At 37.8% G+C, this 6,485-nt stretch overlaps 1 pseudogene; it reads right to left on the reverse strand.

Annotated features, from left to right (window-relative positions):
- Positions 1–3,713: 3,713 nt before the first annotated feature.
- The window catches only part of LOC119579739, a 24,137-nt pseudogene continuing 21,365 nt past the window's right edge, over positions 3,714–6,485 (reverse strand).

Here is a 6,485-nt window from a genome sequence, read left to right on the forward strand (position 1 = left end):
AATATGTACATCATCTTTTTTTACTACTTCACAGTCTTACTATAACGATAAAAGTCATTAATTACAAGGGGAACTGGTTGTATTTTGGTCTCTATTTTAGTCCTTTCCTTTACCAAAGCCTGTACCTGAAATCAGACCTTCTAAACTGCACAGGTAGACGTGAATGATTGTGTACAGGTACGTGAATGGGCAGTAAGCACCTGCCTGTGATGGAGCTTAATAGTAGAGCTAGTGTAGGATCAGTGTTTTATAATGAGTGTGTTGACTATGTGACAGAGAGAGAGAGAGAGAGAGAGAGAGAGAGAGAGAGAGAGAGAGAGAGAGAGAGAGAGAGAGAGAGAGAGAAAAGAGAGAGAGAGAGGAGGGGAGTGAGTGAGTGAGTGAGTGAGTGAGTGAGTGAGTGAGTGAGTGAGTGGTGAGTGAGTGAGTGAGTGAGTGAGTGAGTGATGAGTGAGTGAGTGAGTGTCTTTTGCCAGCTATATTATTACTGCAATAAGAAGCACCGTGTGCTCTTCCCAATGCTGAGGAATCCACCCAGTCATCAGTAAATGCAATATACACATACAAATGATAAAGAAACACTCCAAACGCAAGGGGTATCATTAAAAAAAAAAAGGGTTTAAAATGTATAAACAGTCAATGGCAAAACATACAGAGCCACATAAACTCATCTTATAAAAGGTTTTTGAAACTGAAAACATCTACTAACTGCAGACAAGCCCCTTTCCCTTTGAACCAGTTAAGCATGTTTTCAAAGGGCATCAAAAAGCAAAATGCATGCACCAACACCCAGCTGACCTCCAAAGGTCCTTTTAAAATTCATTTAATTAGGTACGTGTGAAATATATGTAAAATAATAAATTAATTTTAAAAAAAATGGGAAAGAATAATAAATTAATTATAAAATTATACAATAATTTTAAAAATCGACATGCTATCATTCAAAGCCAAAGTTCCACATCTCTTTCTAGATGGCCCATTTTTACAATCTGTATGATATATGAAAAAAAGTCTAATTTTTTTAAATTTTACATTTTGCCTTCTGTTTCCTTCTTTGCTATTTGTACATTGTAATTCTCCCCTTTCTTCCACAAGCTTAAAAAAAAAAAGAAAAGAAAAGGAGAGAGAGGGAGGGGGGGGGGGGGGGGAGAGAGAGGAGAGAGGAGAGATGAGAGAGAGAGAGAGAGAGAGAGAGAGAGAGAGAGAAAAGGGAGAGAGAGAGATAGAGGAGAGTGAGAGGAAGGAGTAAGAGAGAGAGAGAGAGAGTTTTTCAAAAACCACACCAGTTACCAAATTTCCTTTGAACTCCTTTATTTATCTGCAGAAAAAAAAATTGACAATATACAATCTTACATCTTCAAGTTTCTCTACTGTTAAAATAAGAGTAAAACATTTTTTAAATAGCTTAAGGGCCCCCTAACCCTAAACTATAAATATCAATAAACAAATCTACTTCCATTAACCCTTCCCCCCCCCCCTCATCCATACAATTTTATGGAGATAAAACGCACTATTGTAAACAGCTGGCACTTATCAAGATTTTACATAATAAATTTTGTTCAAAGTTATCAAATAATAATGACTATCATTTTCATAACTATAGTACTTGCAGTAGCAGTAGTATAGTAGAAGTGATAGCAGTAGCAGCAGCAAGAGGATGTGTGAATAGAAGAAGTAGAAAAAAAAGGAAGAAAATCATTGAGACAGAAGTAGTAGTAATAGTAGTAGTAGTAGTACAAGTAACAGTTAGGTACATAGTAGTACTATCAAAACCTCTTCATCCCTTCATAACTAAGGTTTCATGGCCTGGGGAAGATTGCTTTCTTCTTGTAAAACATTAAAAATATGGTGGAAAAAATTACCCTTTATTTTCTTGGGTACATTTCCTTTTTCCCTCTAAAAACACTACCCCCACTTCTCAAAGCCAAACTGTCTCACAGAAAAAATATAGAAATAATATCCTACTTCCCCCATCTCTTCAATACACACTATATTCACTATAGTTTTCTAGCACCTGAAATTCGTACTCCTACTGCCCCTCCCTAATCCATTCATAGGTCTTGAATAATGAAAGCCGCCTTCACAAGGATGGTAATGTTCTGTCTGTGTTTCATCATAGAACAATAATCAATTTAACTGCTGATCCACATACATGCCTTGACTTTTATGACATTACAACATACAGATTTGTGAACTACAAACTATTCTGTAATGACAGTAAACTCTTTTTGTTTTTCCTTTTTTTTACATGTATGTACAAATAGATCTGTGTACATCAACAGACAATACATACACTTACAATCACAACCCAAAACAAATCAAAAAAACACCACAAAAGCCTACCCTAGTCATGTTTTCTTCATAATCCAAACACCAACTTTACATACCAATTCACCAAACAACACTGCCTTGTTCATTTTCATAGATGTGCATTTTTGAGAGAATTTCACCTGAATGTTACAATATATTTTCCTGGTAAAAAGAATTATAAAAATAATAAATAGATAAGTAACATAAAAGTGGATGAGAAAAAGTGAACACATATCGAGCAGTTTGAAGCATTTCATGCTATGACCACACACATGCTTCTTTTTGTAATAAAAAAATCATTGTTCTCTAACTTTTTCCCCCATACATTTTCTCTTCCCTTTTCAAAATAACCCTATGAGCCCAAACAAAACACTTAAAAGTAAGTCTGCACTATTTAGTTCATTAAAATTACACAACTAATTCCCTTTATGGGAAAAACAACACAAAAATGACACATTTGAAATCTGTGCAACACTTTTTGCTCTATGTCCCTCAACAGGATGCATTCCTGTGCATGTTAACAGCCATGCATCATATCTCCTCTATCACAGATATCATTATCACAGCATACATCAACAAGATTCTAAAGCTTTAAGTCAATCTTTTAAAAAATACTGATCAATCTGACTTAAAATTTATGGAAAAGTGAGGAACTTGGAAACAGTATCAAAATAAGTGATATCTCTTTATGCAGAACCAAAAAACAAATGTAAGGAAAATTTCATTGCGTTTTAATACATGCCAAGCACACCCGTGATGCTATCATCCATGCCCCACACGTACCATTGCCTAAGACAGCATACAAGACCACAGAGGCATTTCCCCTTTACAAACCCCTGCATCATGCATTCTTGTAATATACACATTCTTTCTTTTGTATTATGGAGTCTTCTTGCATAGAAATGTACAAGTTCTAGGCGTATGCAGAGAAATTCTCCCAAGAACCATTACAGACCAATACACATGACAAAGAAAATAGTGTTCTGGGCATTTCCCTTCTTTCTCAACCAAACTCTCTGCCACATAGGAAGATATTAACAGAACAGTTGTCTGCTTTCACAAAGAAAAAAACGACGCATTCCTGACATTTCTGAAGTCTGCCATCTATCTACAGTGAGAATCTGATCGTATATCCCAAGACTATCCACTTATTCATTCAGCTGGCTAAAATAGTGTTTTTTTTTTCTCTAAAACCATCTCTAGATTCAATAATGCTATAATGATATACATACCATATATATATATATACAGCAATACAACTTGCTTTGATATATCATAAAATAGGAAGGCCATCCTCAGGCCTATCTTGGAGGTACAAATAATCCAATTTTCTCTTAACCGAGCTAAAAGTCAGAAAATTGCATGTGTCAGGGCACTCAATGCATACCTCGTGGCAGGGATGCTCAAAATTGATCATCGATGCGTAGTCTCTTGCGACCTGAGTCTGCTTTGTCATGTGGGTCTGCTTCCATTACTTTAAACGAGATCCAAGCACTTCCTGTCCGGGTAACACCTGGGTGATGAGATAAGTGTCTTTAGTATTATTTGCTATGTTTTACTTTTAAAGCCATTTTCTATTTACAATCAAAATATATTAGATCACACTACCCATCAGACAGAGCGTATGGGAATCCTCAATGGTGGGGAAATGGTACCTTTTCTGTATCTGAGCTAAAGAGATAGTATTCCATATAGTACATCAGAATGGTGTAGGGGAGATAGGTTCAGTAAATAATTTTGGTAATTTTTCCAAATACAGATACAGTTAGGGTATCATTTTATGCCAAATTGAATTTTGGGGGCACTCAGTAAATCAGTACTCTATAAAATAAAGTATACATTTCTAGCACGGGCTATAAATGAATTTTTTGATATCAAGTTTACATTTACAACTTGTTAATCAACAAATCATGAGAGAAAACTTACTACAATTGGGCCCTTTTCTGCCGAATCTTGCTAGCATATTAGCATATCCAAAGGTTTTTCCGTTCAAAATATAATATCGATAAGTTTCCAAATCTCCCAAAGACGTCCTTCAATGCATATATTTGGGGGGGGTGATGGATGACACACAATAAAAAAACCTGAAATATGAATCCACATCATTTAGTAACATTTCTTGGAGAAACTTTTCTATTTTTCATAAAACACAAGTGGCAAACCATTACATTTAAGTGAATGACACCCCCGCCCTATAAACCCTCTAAACGAAGCATCAATGTCTGGTTTACATTCACCTTTCTGCCCCTGCCGAATCAACAGGTGCAAGAGGCTGTGGGGGTTTGGGAAATTTTACTGAGCAGTAGGATGGGTCGTACGTTCTCGCCCCCCCCAGTCTGCCCTTGATGCCCATGTTGTTGTGTCGCTGATCCTGAAAGACGAAGTATGTGTGAACCAAGGATGCAATTTTTTGAATTTCTTCTGCATAAATATATGACTGTAGGTAGGCATCATAGGAAACTATAGATATTCAGTTGTGTTGTGTGTGTTGTGTGTGGTGTGTTGTGTGTGTGTGTGTGTTTTGTGTGTGTGTGTGTGTGTGTGTGTGTGTGTGTGTGGGTGTGTGTGTGTGTGTGTGTGTGTGTGTGTGTGTGTGTGGTGTGTGTGTGCGCAAATTGGTCAAGGTCCCAATTGCCCCAGGTGTTTTCCCGCAAAAACGCCATATACCAATATATCTTATTTTACCAAAACCACTAGCCTCACCTGGGTTCAGCCCCGCAGCCTGTATGAGTGACGTGGCCTGAGCAATGGTCTCAGCCAACTGCGCCAGGTTTTGCTGAATATTGCTGTTGGGTTGTCCGCCCGTTTCTGCTGACTGGGGTTTCCACGGCCATGGCCCCCTGGGGGACTTCCTCCCATAGTGCCGTTGTGCGAGGCCAATGCTCCAGCAACACGAGGTAGGCCAGCAAAGGGAGGGCCACCAGGGGTTCCAGGCATCATGGGAGGGGGACCACTGCTAGAGAAATATTACTCATGAAGCCTTTTCTGCATTATTTCAGGTTCATACTCTGGCTACACTACAAAAACCTGTTACAAAATATATCCCTAACCATATGAAAGAAATATTTACAAACCAAAACAAAAAATATTAAGCCCTACCACCCAAATGACATGACCATCACATCATGAGAAAAACTTTGGCTTAAAAGGGCAAGTGGACATGAGCATGTCATCATAGGAAAAATTTTGCCGTGGACCGGGTGACGTGAACTTGCCACCGTGAGCATTGTGAAGGGGAGGGGTAACAGAAAAACTCACCACATAAATCTCTTGGAGGTTGATTACTTATTTGGTGCAAAGGAAAGAGTTTTTGCAATATTCCATCGATAAACAAGTGAGGAAAGTACTGTCCCCCGAGCCATGCCTGGAAGACACTGGCCCAGGGATGCCATTTCCATGCTCAGGATCCTTCCTGGCTGCCCTGACTGCGGGCACAGGTTGTAGTACAAAATTTGTTTTTTTTAATCTTAAATTTACACAATAGCAAATGTTATTAAATTTTTATTATTATTAAGGAGTTATAGACTACCTAGAGAGATGATATGGAGCCGTGCAAGGAAACCATTCCATTATCATTTGGATAAAGCAAATCCAAAGGGCAAATACAAACATTGGAAAAAAAAAGGGAAAATAACAAAGCAAAGGGGAGGTCCACCCAAAAGTGCTCACTCAGATAATCCTGATGCATGTATTTGGTCCATGTGATGGAGTGAAGAATCTGGATTTTCCCTGGGTTAAAGCAACAATGCAAACCAAAAGCAAATTGGTCATAAATACAAAAAATAATGAAAGGAAATTTCTCCTGTAAAAAATTGAAAACAAAATATAAACAAACAAATTATAATTATTAAAAACGAAGAAGAAGAAGACATAGAAATTTGATGAAAGGAAGCTGAAGGCAACTCACGGTGGCATGTCGTGATGATCAAGCTTGACAATTAACCGCTGTCCAGGGGGATACTCAAACCCATGTAGCTTCTCCTTTGCATAGGTTGCAGACTGAATGTTGTTATACACCACGGTAGCCACTCCACGCGCCTGATGGTGAATCATCTTTTAGTCAAGCCAAAAGATGACAAAATTTTAGTAAAAGGGTCTTGTATTTGATTTGTTATATTTATCTATGCCATATTCATATCAGCAGGTTGTTTAAAGGGGCTAAAGGAAGTGCTGAG

The sequence above is a fragment of the Penaeus monodon genome, chromosome 12 (assembly GCF_015228065.2).
Source record: "Penaeus monodon isolate SGIC_2016 chromosome 12, NSTDA_Pmon_1, whole genome shotgun sequence".
NCBI classification, from domain to species: Eukaryota; Metazoa; Arthropoda; class Malacostraca; order Decapoda; family Penaeidae; genus Penaeus; species Penaeus monodon.